Source organism: Glycine soja, chromosome 19 (assembly GCF_004193775.1).
Source record: "Glycine soja cultivar W05 chromosome 19, ASM419377v2, whole genome shotgun sequence".
NCBI classification, from domain to species: domain Eukaryota; kingdom Viridiplantae; phylum Streptophyta; class Magnoliopsida; order Fabales; family Fabaceae; genus Glycine; species Glycine soja.
Genome location: NC_041020.1, coordinates 40310320 through 40325117, shown reverse-complemented (window position 1 = coordinate 40325117; position 14798 = coordinate 40310320). Strand labels below are relative to the sequence as shown.

The following is a 14798-nucleotide window of genomic DNA, read 5'->3' as shown; positions in this document are numbered from 1 at the left end:
AATGATATATTCTTTTTGTTCCTTTTAATTGTCAAATTTCTGAAAAAAAAATACTCATTTATCTATCATTTGCAAAGTTCAAGATCATATTATAATTTCTCTTTTATCAATTATACTCTTATCTTCTAATCTTTAATTGATTTACACATATATTTATTGTGAAGTGGAAAGAAAAATAATAATATAGAAAATTCCACAATTATTTTATTAGAATCAAGAAAATTTATTGCATTTTGTAGTTTTTACTCCCTCTGTCCCTAACTATAAGCCCTTTTTTTAAAATTTGTTTGTCCCTTTTTATAATATCTTTTTTCTAATTTCTAAATGCATTAATTATTTTCCCCTATATATCCTTACTTAATTATTCTCTCTCCAAACATTAATGAGAAGTAATTAAGTGAATAGAAAGATAAGAAAAAGGTAACTTTGGAAAGATGATACAAATAATTGATAGGTTTAATGTTATTAATTAAATTAACTATTTTTCTTAAGGAAGGTGAGTTAGTTGAAATGGTCTTATGATTAAAGACGAAATGAGTACATAACAACCTTTAAAAGACAGAAAAAAAGAAGGTTGAATTATAAAGATAACCATTTCATTTGACAATTTTGTTATTGATTTACCTAGTATTAAGCAAATATTTAGCATTAAGTTTTAAATTTTTAATTTTTAACTAGTGTTTTTATAAGCATTGCTATAAGACTAGAAAAATCTAATAGATTTCTTTTGGGATGGATATTGTTCTAGAGGGATTTGAATCCTACATTTCCATATTTGTATCTTACACCCCCAAACATCTTAAAATTACTAAATTATCCTTAATGAGATAACACATTTCCAACCCTAACTCCTCCTTTCTTCATAAATCATATACACTAACACCCTTTCCCCGTGATGCCCCTCCTACCCATGACGGTAGCTCACGTGACGGTGCGTCTCCCTCCCGTGAAGGTTGTTGTTCTTCCCACGATGAATCTCTTCCTTCTCCTGTGTCACCTTGTTTTGCTTGCACCCTCCTTGTTGCGACTCTTCGTGCACCCTCCTTGTTGCGACTCTTCGTGCACCCTCCTTCCTTTGCATGTAGCCATTCAAGGTAAGTTCCTTTTGTTTCTTTTGGTTTCTAGTGAGGGGTTGGGTTTTGGTTTTGGTGGCGGGTTGCGTTCTAGTAAGGAAGGTCTTTAGATTTGGAATAGGTGTTCTGGAACATGTATTTCGAAACAAAATTCAACTCAAATGCAATTGTTCGAGCTTATTTCAATGACTCATCTTGAGTATGAAAAATCTACATAAACAACATACAATATATTTTAGTCAAAGTTCACCTTTTAAGCATTAAATATATCAACAATTAAATAATTACACAATAATAACATGATAAAATTACTTTCGTAGTTGTAAAAAGTTTGCTGCAATCTTTATTTTTAATTGTATCATCCACATTTTTATCCATATCCATGTCGACTTCATCAAACATGTTGCTGAAAGACCTTTATTTATTACTCTGGAATAGGTATTTTAGAAGACTTTTTTGCTTACAGAATAGTCATTTCGGAACACAAATTGTCTTATGGAATAGGAATTTCGAAGTATATAAAATATGCTTTTGGAACATCCATTCCAGAAACATGTTTAGTAATTTGTGTTCCAAAATAACTATTTCATAAGCAAAAAATGTCTTCCGGAATACCTATTATGTATTTACTTTCCACTATTAGTCTTCTGGAATGGTTGGTTTGCAAAAATAAAAGCTTAAAAGAAGGGGAGATATAACTTCATGTGGAGCCACCAGAGGTGTGCAGTTGCGGCGTTGACAAATATTAAGGCTGCTCCCTCATGAAAGAGAATTGCTTAGTATGATGGAGAGAAGGCGAGGAAGCTTGTGGGAGTAGGACTCTTGTGGAATTCAATGTTAAGGTAGAATGAGTTCAGAAGGAGGGAGGTGTTAAGATTTGGGGAAAGAGGTGTTATCTCATCAAGGATAGTTAAGTAATTTCAAGGATGCTTGGGGTGGGGGTGTAGGATGTAGATACAGAAGTGCAGGATTCAAATCCCTGTTTCGGACTAGGCCGAACAAGCTAGAGTAAGCCCAAAATCAAATGAGAACTCAGCCAATCTAACATTTCAGACATAGACATAGCAAGGCTAAAACTTTTTAATTATGGAATGCAATGGGACATAACAAGAAACAATAGTGAAAGTGCCTCCGGAATGCAATGAGGCGCAGAAAAAACAATAATGAAAGTGAAGGAAGCAATAACCACATAGCTAACGTCTTTATTGATACGCTCATTGATATATGAACAATGTATAATGCGAATGATTTAGGACAGACATATTTTGTTGCACAAGTGAGAAACACATCCTCATTTCAACGTCAAAATAATGTCCCTGTTTGATTTCTCTATTTGGTTAATCAATTAGAAAAACGAATTACATTCAACATAAGCAATTGAATTTACTTGTCACCAGATTATATTTATTACTTGGATTTATCGTCGACTCTGATGTCTGACATACATCGTTCAAAACGATCTAGATTTAGTTCCGTCCTTTTTATATTTCTTACATTTCTAAAATAGCTACACATGTCTCGTACTCAAGAGTCAATAAAAAATAATCTTGATTGGTGTGATGCTTTCCATCACTCTATTGTATCCTCCTCAATTGCCAAATGAAGCTAGAATTCTAGACTATTCTCTTTATGAAGCAACAAAGACATCGTATTTGCACCGTAGATTTGTCCTCTCTAAAAGTCTTGGTATCGTTGCTATGTCAAGGGCACTTAAGCTGGCCCGAAAATGATTTCCTACCAGCTACAATTAATTAAAGAAAAGATAGCCTGCCAAGTAAATATTAACGCCTTTTACATTTGGGATTTAACTATTCTAATTAAATTGAGCAATGTGTAAAACGAAAATATAAAGATATAATATGCATCATTGATTTAAAAAGAAATTTACGAGATAATTTAATCAAGGTAAATAATTTTTTTCCTTTAATCGACTATTCAGGAATCATATGTCCAAATTGAAAACTTCTCTTAATTGATTCAACAAAATTTATGAGTTATTATAAATTTTTTATTCTTTCAATGAAAAAAAAATTGACAACTTCTGCAGACAGAGTTTAAGAAATCCAATCTTAGCTGGTGTATCATAAATGTTGGGTGCCAGATTTCTCCTGAAACTGTAACGTAAGAAGCTCATTGAGGACACAATACCACCTTGCATCGACTAGCTTTAATTAGTCTAGTGGGGACTCAAAAGCCTTAATCTAAACGACATCATAGTAATCGAGAATGGTTAATGATTTAATGTACCACTTACCAACTTGACACAGATGGCCTTTTTTAACATATACCTAATACCCCTAACAAGTTCTATATATATAAACTCAACTCTTGACTGTGTCATTGAACAACTCAAAATTCCAAACCAGTTCAATCCTTTTCAGTCATCTCTTTGGTCACGTTTTCACAGTAACATAACATATTCTGTGGAAATATGGCAAAACTTGGAGACTGTGCAGCTCATTTTTTTATTGCAGCAATGGTTTTGAGCACGTTTTACGTGACCAAAACTGTGGCACAATCAGAAATTGCACCCACATCGCAAATGGAGACTGGTGCAGGGTTTGCTTTGTCTGTTTCTGGGGTGACCTTATGTTCTTCTGTGTTGGTTTCTATTGTGGCATTTATGATGCAGTGAATTGCAAGGCATATTGGCTCCTATTCATGTTTGATTGGTCTTATCATGTACGTGTTGAAATTATATTTTATGATGAATTTAAAGGGTTGTTTTTGTTTCTTTACTATGCTTGCTTCTTGAACACGGTCCTGTCGTTTTTGGCATTGTAACCTAGTACTAGCTTTATGATGAGTTACATGTTTGTAATTTTCGCCAAGTACTTAACTGGTGCATGTGAATAGATATGTTGTAATTATATATTTTGATTCCATTATCTATCAAAATAAATAAAGATTTTTTCTTTGTTTTTATTAAATTCTTGAATATATGGATTGACTTCTACATTGTTGTGCTGCTTCGAAGAATAGTCCATTGTAACTAAATTTAGTTAATTAGTTAACTTTGAAACGGTAGTTCATGGTAAAAATTAAATTATCATGGCGCCTATCAGGATTAACGATACAAATGGTTGTTGACTGAATTAATGCATGGTTATTATTGGTCATAGAGTGAATCACATTTGCCATAATTTCATTCAAAATGACTTGTATAATGCTGCCTTTACAACTCAAATGTTTATCTTATGAAAGGAAGCAATTTGTTGTCCTACGTTAGAATGTTTAGTTGTTGTTCTACTGTTATTTTCGACATTTCACCATATTTTCCTCTCATCGTGCCCTCGTGTTTAGACCTGACTAACATCTACTCTAGAGATTGAGGCGTTTTTTTTGGTCTATAAAGAATGAGATTTGAACAATAAATCTTTAGCTTATAAAAAAAGAAAAAAGAATGAGATGCTTGAACAAATCAAAATGGCCTTGCTCTGATTCACTAAGTACGACTTTTGCAAAGTTAATTTTAGAATTTACTACCTCCGGTGTTTTTTTATTGTTTTTTTATAAGAAATAAGTTTTAGTGTAAAATACACTAAAATTTATTTCTTTTAAAAAGGACTGAAATAGTATTATGAAATTCACATTGAAAAAGGAAATAGACGTTTTCCCTAAGAAATTAGAATAATTTTTTTTCCGTAAAATCTAAAATTATCTTTTAGAAATTTAATTGTAGAAATGTTTATTTTTAATCATGTAATTAGGATATTGGTGAGATTTTGAGGTACTCTCTCAAGCTTCAATCTTCAAAGCCAGCTATGGAATTAAACTTCCATCCAAGACTTTATCACATTTAAAACTTTTATAAGCAGTTTACAAATTATTCTAAAATGTATTAAACTGTCTTTTGGAATTTTAATTTGAGAAATGATTTACTTATTAAATTTCTCAAAGAAAATATGAAAATCACTTTCAAAATAAAAATTAGGAAGAGTTAATTTCGAAAAAAATCTAGTCTAAATAAAAGTTATTTTAAACTACCTATTAAAAAAAAGAGGATGATGTACAGAGCAACCACCAAGAAACATTCATGCCCCACCCTGATCTTAATTGGGCCTATCTGTTAGCAAAGCATTTTTTAGGGTCCACGAAAAAATCATTCCTAACCTATTCAGTCTAGTCTTGAAAAAAATGAAGAGGAATGAAACTTAGACGAAAATAAAAATGGATCTTTTACGGTCTCAGCTCAAAAACAATAATAATAAAAAATGCTATCACAAACATTTGACACCTCTACACAAACATGTTACAAATTGTTATTAGCGATAATAAAAAAATGCTTAGGAGTTGAAGTTTCTAACTAAACCACATGCTAATTAAGGGAATTACTTGATCCATTCTTATGTGACAATTATCAAATGGCTCACTTCATTTTCTCATATTAACTAGTCTCTTGCTTTAATTATCAAATGCCTCACCTCATTTTTAACGTAAATATAATTCTGTTGTACAATTTTAACAATACAATTATAATTTTGTTAAAAGGGTATTTTTGGAATATATTTTTTTGACACATGTGGGGGATGAAAATAACAATTGAGAGGTGAGAATAACAATTCCTGACAATTAAAAGAACAATTTTCTTCATTCAGCCAACCAACACTTGGGTCCAGCCATACATGCATTTTTGTTAAAATGAATACTCACCTACTTCATGTCTGCAGATGAAGAGAAAAATCCTGGTAGTAGTTTTCGGCACCTTAAAATCACTTTATGTACCTTTTTTACCTTCTTGATTAGCTAATTTGAAATGTAAAATTACATTTTGAATTGATTACACCTTTTACATTTTACATTTCGGATTGGCCAATCGGAAAGGTAAAAATAAAACATTCTGGATTTGTGTAGGAAGCAAATTTTGAGGTGCAGGAAGCAACTCCTGAAAATCCTTTACATAAAATGATACGGCCCAACCGCAGGGAATAAACTTCTATAACCAAGAAGACGATGCAACTGGTGCAATGCAAACCCATTCAGATAATACCACGACACAAGCATCAAAGTGGGGACACATGTTTTCCATTACCAACAAAGGGAATAACCCACACTCACTGAACTATTATGCAATATCTTAATTCACTGTAGAAAAAAAATTGTTTCCAACAATGACTTTATACAAGTCTAATTCAATTGGTTGAATAAAAATGAGTTATGACATTCCTTTATTGGCTTTTATTCTTATCTATAAAAAAAAACAATGACTTTAAACTCTCCCAAAATCCACCATGCACGTGATATTCGGGGCTCACATGCACTGATTTGATTTGGCCATAGCCCATCATGTGCCTTGTACATGTCAATTAAATTCAATTGAAATCTAGGAGAGGATGGTTGTGAGATGTGACCAACAAATTGACTCCAATCTGCAACCCCCCCAATGCCAAGCTATTTGAGGCAAGAGATCCCCCATTTCCTAAATTTGCATTTATGATTGTCATTAAAGTTGGCACATAAATTCCCTAGACATCCCCACTGAAAATCAGTTGATGTAGTCACGGATGGTGATTGAAACAACATCAACAACTAGCTATCCATGCATGCGTCAAAGAGAATGTCAGTTTAAATGGGTTTGGGATTACAATGTGAAAATTAGTATTTATGTCTAGTAAATATCATAAACTTGTCGAAGTCATTCAATTGGGAACTAAAGCTGTATCTATGTTAAATCTGCTTTCCCTCATAAGGGGAAAAAAAAGGAGAGGTTTTGATTGGTGCTCGAAGATCTATTGATAGGGTATGGAAAAAGAGGGGAGATAAAGATACCTTCAGTTACGGAGCGAGCAAGAGAAAGCAAAAGACCGAGAAAAAAAAAGGGGTGCATCCACTCAACAGCCCAGAGCATTGGACAGAGCGGCAAAGAAAGAAAATCAAGCAAAGTTTGTTGTACCTCTGTTATCGTATCTAGCATAGCAAAAGGAATAGATCCTTGTATAAAGCACATGCTGTATATGAAGATGGTACCATAGTACACATACTTTGTTGCTACATAATCATATAGGTGGGGATGCCTTGCCTTTTTCAATATACTACTATCATTCAATATAACAAAATTGAGGATGCATCTTAAAAAAGAAATTGTAAATTACATAATTATTAATAAAAAATCAATAAGATAAATTATATATACATGTAAAGTGATTAAGTTTCAGATCGAGGATTAATTTCATAATTAACTCAAAGGACTGAAACATGTAAAATATTTCGAAATCTTACTAGAAAATTAAAAATTCTAATTACAGTGATTGAATCAAATGTATATATATATATATATATATATATATATATATATATATGTAAAGTAATATGTATGTATTTATTTTATCTAAAATATAAATATGAGAATTGAACCGAAACCATAGCTAGCTTGAATGGAAGACTCTTTAAATGTGTCAATTGTTATTAGAATAGTTGCTTTAGTGTGTCTTTGGGTAGCAACATCGTGAAAAAAAATATGACCATCCCAATATATAATTGCTTCTCAAAATTTATGGTGACACCATGATTTTTTTGTCCGAAAATTGATTGTGTCATGTCTAAACACACACTTTAGTGACATAATTACTAGCACAAGGCAGGCACCCAATATATTGATCAAGCAAAAGAAATACTGTAGTAAAATGAAATCCAAATGATGGCAATGCCACTTTAATCAGTTTATTGGGAAGAGGAGGAACTCCCTAGCAGCTAGTCTACCTTGTTGATAAATACTCCTAACTAACCTAATCAAAGTGTTGGATCTGAATGCTCAGAATTCACATCAAGAGGGGGTATCTGAAAATCACCCGACATAGCACTGACCAAGTGAGGAATAATATGAGGTAGGGGAGATTGAGTTGTGTTGAGGAGTGATGGCAAGGCATGGGTATGGTGCTGAAAATGTTAAGAAAAATTGAGGACCCGCATCACAGCTCAAATTTCAAAGAAAAAGACAAGGTATAGATAGAGAGAGATACTCCTACTTTGTGTTGTGCACCAGAATTTCTTTCTTACATATGTGGTACGAATAGGTTGGCTTTCCCTAAACAATGCATGAAAAACATCCCATACATACGGCACACACCACTTTTGGATAAGGTACAACTTGGTCTCTTATCCTTCTTGCTTTGTGTTACTCAAGGGGCTCACTGTCTTTCTATTCCGTCACTTCAATAAAGTAAAAGGCCATTGTAACTTTGTTTATGTATATACCTTTAATTTGGCTCAATATTAGTACTATATCAGTAAACTAATTATAGGTTCTTTATACATTTGTAATGATTTTCTAAAGAAATCTAATTGCTATATTTTATGATTACCAAGACCTTAATTGTTGACTTAAAAAAAACCCTTAATTGTGCATAGTTAAATACATTATATATTCTCTTAAATATAAATATGTTAATATTTTGTGATAAGAACAATATGTAAATAAAATACTAGTAATGTAAAGTATGAATGACTATAAAATTTCATAACTTATTAACTTATAACTTGTTTTAGTATATGAAAAATATCTCTAAATTGATCTGGTTAATAATACTTACCTAATTTGAAAACTCCCAATACTTAGTCTTATTTTTCATTAATAATATTTTGTATACATTATTCACACATCTCATTATATTTATATAGTTTTATTTAATTATATTTTAAGTCTCTACAAATATGTTATATTTAGTTTTAACAATTTAACTAAAATACAATTATATTATCATTCAATTATATATTTTCATACATAATTTTATAATAATTATTTAAAAAAATTATCTAGAATGTTTTCATAAATTTAATATAATTAATTAAACTATTTATTTTTTCATGCTTATACTTTATTTTTGCCACATCATGTATATGCCAGGAAAAGTACTTGCTAAAAGATGCATATTAAGTTTATTTATTGGTTACGTAGTGGACATTTTGGTTGTAGTGGCCAAATGCACTTATCGTACAGATGACTTTCGCGTACCAATCATTATTAGATGCGTTTCTTTGTTAAAAATAAAGCTCTTAACTGTGATTTGTACATACTCCCACCGTACTTCTTATACTTTTTAATTATTCTGTCTCTTAAAAAAATAAATAATTTAATTAATTATATTAAATTTATTAATTATTTATCCTATTATTTTATAATTATTATTTATATTTTTTATTCACTTAATTGTTTCTCATTAATATTTGAAGAGAGAATAATTAAATAAAAATATATAAAAAATAATTAATACATCTAAAAATGAGAAAAAAATATTATAAAAATCAAACAATTTTTTTTAAAATCATATAATTAAAAAAAAGAAAGGAGTATTAATTAATTAAGAATGAGACATGTATTACTTGATGAGTACTCACTTACTAAGTAGGCTAGTTGGCCTTAGTTATAAATTATAAAATACTTCAAGCTTAATAGAAAAGATTATCTTTTCTTTTCTATTTTACTCTCTTTTTCATTATTAGAATTTTATGAAAACTATGATATTTTTCTTCCTAAACTTGAACATAACGTATATTATTTATCTAGTTATTTACTTTAAAGCGGGGCATCTTATGTTGCAAGTACAACAAGGGAGTGCCCACCGAAAAAAACGCTCACAAAAAGAAGTACAACATGGGAGCGTTTTCTGAATGGACATTTTTGCAGCTAAGAAACTTACTTTTCTAGAAAATTATTTCTAAAAACACAAAATTATACTTGAGAATAATTTTACACCAATTATTCAATCTCGTAATCTCGTTCTTAAATCTTACACAGAAAAGCAGGATAACAATATTTGTCATTGGATAAAGATGGACATGGTTTGACATCCTTAAAGGGTATATACCCATGGAGAAAAGGAAAGAGATTAAAAAAGCCTGAGTAAAAGTAATACATGTGATGGAAAATCAAGAGAAAGATAAAGAGGGATGTAAAGTGAGTAACAAAATTGGTTTATGAAAAAGTGAGGTTGCATTGTTTTTATCATAAACACATAAACATAAAATATTTATGTCTTAGGTGGCTCAAAAATAAACTATTAATCATACAGTGATGGTTCATGATTGTGTAGATAGAGTTATTATTTTGAGGGGCAATACTTTTGCTGCAAAAGGGGCAACCGAGTGGGGGAATGAGCAAGGAAATTGCTAAAAATAGAAAATGGCTCATTAATAATTAGGAAATTGATAGCTGACTAATGTGCAAAGACATTAACTTTGGTTCACTGATGCAAGACTTGTGGGATATTGTCCTTTTTGCCAACTAAGAGAAGCTTAATGAAATGAATGACTTATGGCCATTGGTTTAACCAGAGGAGAGAAGCACCTATTGACACCACTTTGTTGTTGCTTACCCTCATTTTGTTCCCTTATTTATGATCCTATGTTTTTGTAGGGTCTTGTAGGCATGTGTTTCTGCCCTCTGATTCAATCTCTACAATAACCATACGTACATGAATATTAGTGCTATGTTTCTGTGTAGACTAAAAATCCTATCCAAGTTCTCATTATGCAGACAAAATCAACTGGGTGTGTGGGGACTCCATGTGTCAGCTTGAGACTGTGGCCTTTATTCTATTTGTCTGGAAGATCATTTGAAAGAGTTAATTCATGGACCAAATCAGAAAAGATTTTGTTACTGTATAATTTATGTGTACACTTGTGTGTCTATATATATATATAAATAACGTGTGTTTGAATACGCAATATGATAAAAGTAAAATTGACTTCTTTTTTTACGGTTACATTATAGTAACCTTTTGTTGTTTTTGATTTTTTACTGTCTCACCATAATTTTGACTTCAAGAATCGATAGAAGGATATTCAAACACACAAGTGGTTAAGTGTTGTATTTTCATTAGAATAATTCTTGATAGAAAAAAAAGTGAATAAAAACTTCTCTTGAATATTGATTTATTAATTATATATATACAATGAAAGTGATCTCCTTTTTATTTGGCAAGACGGCACATTACTTAGAATGTTATGAGAAAGAGTGCATAACATACACATCAATCACATATAACCAGTGAATCAACAAGAGGAATTGCTACGGTTTAAAGATGTTTAATGTGTTTGCACGTTTTTCGCACACATTAGTCATTTCAATATGAAAGGGGCAGCTTTCCCTCACACTTTAATAGAGCCAGACATATTGATTAATTAATTTATTTAGCTTTCTCCAAACCTGATTAAAATGAAATTTCAGTATATAACATATACAAAGCGTGTTGACAATCAACACTTGATATTGATAAATTCTTCTTGCCATTAAAGTTACTAAAGATCATACCTCTATCAACGGGATATTTACCATAATTAGATCATACAATTCTCCCAAATTACATTGTTTCTATAGATTGTATGATATGTAATTGCATGCTTAGTCAACTCTTACATATGGACTGTTGGGAAAATATATTTCAAACTTAAGTAAAGCATTTTGTTCAAATTAGACTGTCCAAAGCTGAAATAATAATGCTGCCTAACATTGCCTGGTTGGCATGATCTGTGTCTTCTATCTTGCTATTTTTTTCCACCTCAGAACACATCATTGTTCAAGTAACTAAAAACCCAAGATACAAACAAACTTCCAATGTGTAAAGTAGGGAGCTATAATAAGTAATCTGACGCACATAATCACCTAGCAACCTAGGAAGAAAACCAAACAAACAATAAACTAAACAACCAAACATTACATGTTTGATCCTACACCCCTAGATTATGTCACTGCATTGAGAAAATTTTACTCAGCTATAAAATTAGGTTAGTTGAGTGATTACTTCAAACACCTAATTAATTGGGTGAAATCCAGCCTTGATGAATCTCTTTCCAAACCATAGTTTCCACACCATAAATGTTCCATTGAGAATTGGAGATAAAGAAAATTGCATTCATTGAAATAAAGATCATCAGGCCCACCGACTGAACTACCATAATTGATTTCCGACAATATTCTTTGAGGAGGCAAGATGATCACATGATCTCTGCAAACTTGTGTGTTTATGGACATAGGGTTTCAAGATCTATCTAGGGGACAGACACATAGTCAAGATGATAATTAATATTAGATCTGTCAAATAAATAAATAAATAAATTTGAGACTGAATCAGATTACAATTACAATAGGAAAGAAAAGGAAACCGACAACACAAAATATATGGCAGCTTCAAATTGCAAACCATAAGAAGCTAATTACCTCTAAAAAAAACCTGCAATCTTACAGGAGATGATACGCAAAACCTTCGGTTAATTAGCTTATTAAGCATTTCTGAATAGCCCCATATTAATATTGAATACACTCTAATCCTATACTCAAAATGAATTAGACTTAATTCTAAAAATTAGTTCATAGACCTAATTGGTACCATAACAACAACAATTTTTATAGTTTCTAATAGTGTTAGAACATCTATAAAGAAAGTTGCTTAATAGTTTGTTTTAAAAAAAATATTATTTTTGTGGGTTACATATGACTTCAAATTATTTAAAATTGGAAAGTAATTGTTGCTCATAATTATTTAACTTTTTATTAAATAAAAGAGAGTGAAATAAAATATTTGTGAATTAAACAATTTATTAATTAAAATATTCATTGGAGAGAAAATTAATTAAGTTACTTAAATTTAAAATTGAGGTTGTATAAATTGAGGTGTTTATGTGCACATCGTTAGAATTCCTTGGTAGAGAACGCTCAATGCTTTTATTTCATTTTTTAATTTAAATTATTCTTGCTACCTCACCGTTTTTGAAAAGTATACGTTTTAGTTATTCCTTACATATGCATAGTGAGAGACCAAAGTTTAGGGTTTGAATGTATGTCAATTCACTTTAATTACGCAATTACTTCAAACACCAAACGTTTTTGTCCCAACTGTCAAAGTACATTTTGAAGTAGCCACTGTTGTTTATGGAACACATACGTATCAAATAAAAATTATTGATTTATTTATTAACTGACGGTGATCCAAGAAGGAAGTTTGTGACGTTACTTGCCCCCATAACCCTTCCTTCCCCACCCCCATTCAAATTTTATTTTTGCACGTTTCATGTCCACTCCTCCATTTCATAGTTACTATATATCATGTTAGTTTAAAATAACTTAGCATTAACATATTGATTTAAGTGAAACTGAGCTTAATTTCTTTAAATAAAATCTTAAATTTAAGTTTTACAAAAAATGCAATTGAGAAGTGTGACTAATAATGATTAATCAAATTTTTAATAAAGATTATTTAATGTGCTATTTGAACCCGTGTTTAATATGAAAAAGGGAAAAAAAGTAATGAAACAAAGGGATTTCATCCGTTGTTTGATATTAATTATGAGATGAAAAGAAAAAGAAAAGAAGCTTTCCTGCCTTGTATAGAATGGTCCAGTTGTTTCATCCGTTGTTTCAAATGGTCCAGTTTTTTCATCCATATAGAATGGCGTAGTAAACCCACCTTGAGTATTATTTTGGTCAATTAAGGATTTTTTTAATCAGCAAAAAAAATTCATTAAATTGGAACCTCATAATAAGACTTAATTTATCATCATATTTTCGAGAATAATTGATAATACAAAAATACATAATTTTTTACTCCAAAGAATCGTCATATATAGTACCTTTTAAATACATTATGTATATTTTAGTTCTAGAACAAAATAATGTAGTTTTGCTTTGTAGAGAAGATTCCTGTTAAGTTTTAAAGGATGAAGATCTTTAACACCATTTTTATTATGTTTTAGGTCTACTCTAGATATCCTACTTATACAGAGGATTTAAAAATTCTAGCAGATTTTGATCATTCTAGACTCTTGTGATGATTTAGGGATTTCTATACTTTTCTTTTTCTTTGTTTATGTACTCCCATGACTAATGAGTTAAACTTTTCTTTTAGTTAAAGGGTAAAATTAAAGTCATGTTTCGTCAAGGATTGTGAAGTTTAAATGTTTTCTATCTCCTTTTCTTTTTATGTATTTATATTTTTATCGTTCTTCACATCAAACATTATTCTATTAATTGTGCAAGTGACCAATTGTTCAATTTATGAAATTTAGTGTGAAGAACAAAAAGAGATCAAAGTTTTTTAGACCTCACAATCCTTGAGAAATCATAACCATTTTGTGCTTTGATTATCCTTGAACCAGAAAGATTTTTTTTTTAACACCTCATGCATGAAAGTCATGGGAGCACATGCGAGAGCAAAGAGAAGAAAAAAAAAATGTAGAAAATCCTAGTCGTCACAAGGATGACTATTAACTCATTGACAAATACATCAATTTATCTCAAGAGATAAAATATTCAGAAAGTCCAAATGTCGAATTCAATTTGCAAGCAAGAGATAAGTAAATGAGATAAGAAATTTAAATGTAAAATTTAAAGAAGGTAAGAGACAAGAAGGATAAGAAATTTAAAATAGAAGATTAGGAAATAAGATAAAAATTTAAAGAGATAAGAGATTAAAGTAAAAGATAAGAAATATAGAAGATAAAAATAATGATGCTTAAAGATAAATTCAGAATTTCAATATGTTGGGGTCTAATATGTCAAAACTACTTGTGATGCAATGTGAATCATTCTCTCTGTCTAATGATATCCTAGTTTTCACTCACATCTATTATGATACTCTATCTTTGGTTTTCTGCATGAAGAGCCTAATTTATCTATTCTTATCTTCCAAATTTATTTGCAAACGCATTAAGATTAGATATGTACAAAATGAGCTAAACGAATATCAATCTATTTCTAACAATGATTTCATTTAGATACTCTTTTCCAATTCT

General features: G+C 30.6%; 1 long non-coding RNA gene across 1 annotated transcript; it reads right to left on the bottom strand.

The window, feature by feature from the left end:
* Positions 1 to 700: 700 nt before the first annotated feature.
* LOC114400468 lies at positions 701 to 2338 on the bottom strand. The gene is made up of 2 exons (XR_003663942.1): positions 1773 to 2338; positions 701 to 1283 (listed from the first exon to the last, which is right to left on the bottom strand). It is a non-coding gene; the product is annotated as an uncharacterized LOC114400468 (long non-coding RNA).
* Positions 2339 to 14798: the final 12460 nt, after the last annotated feature.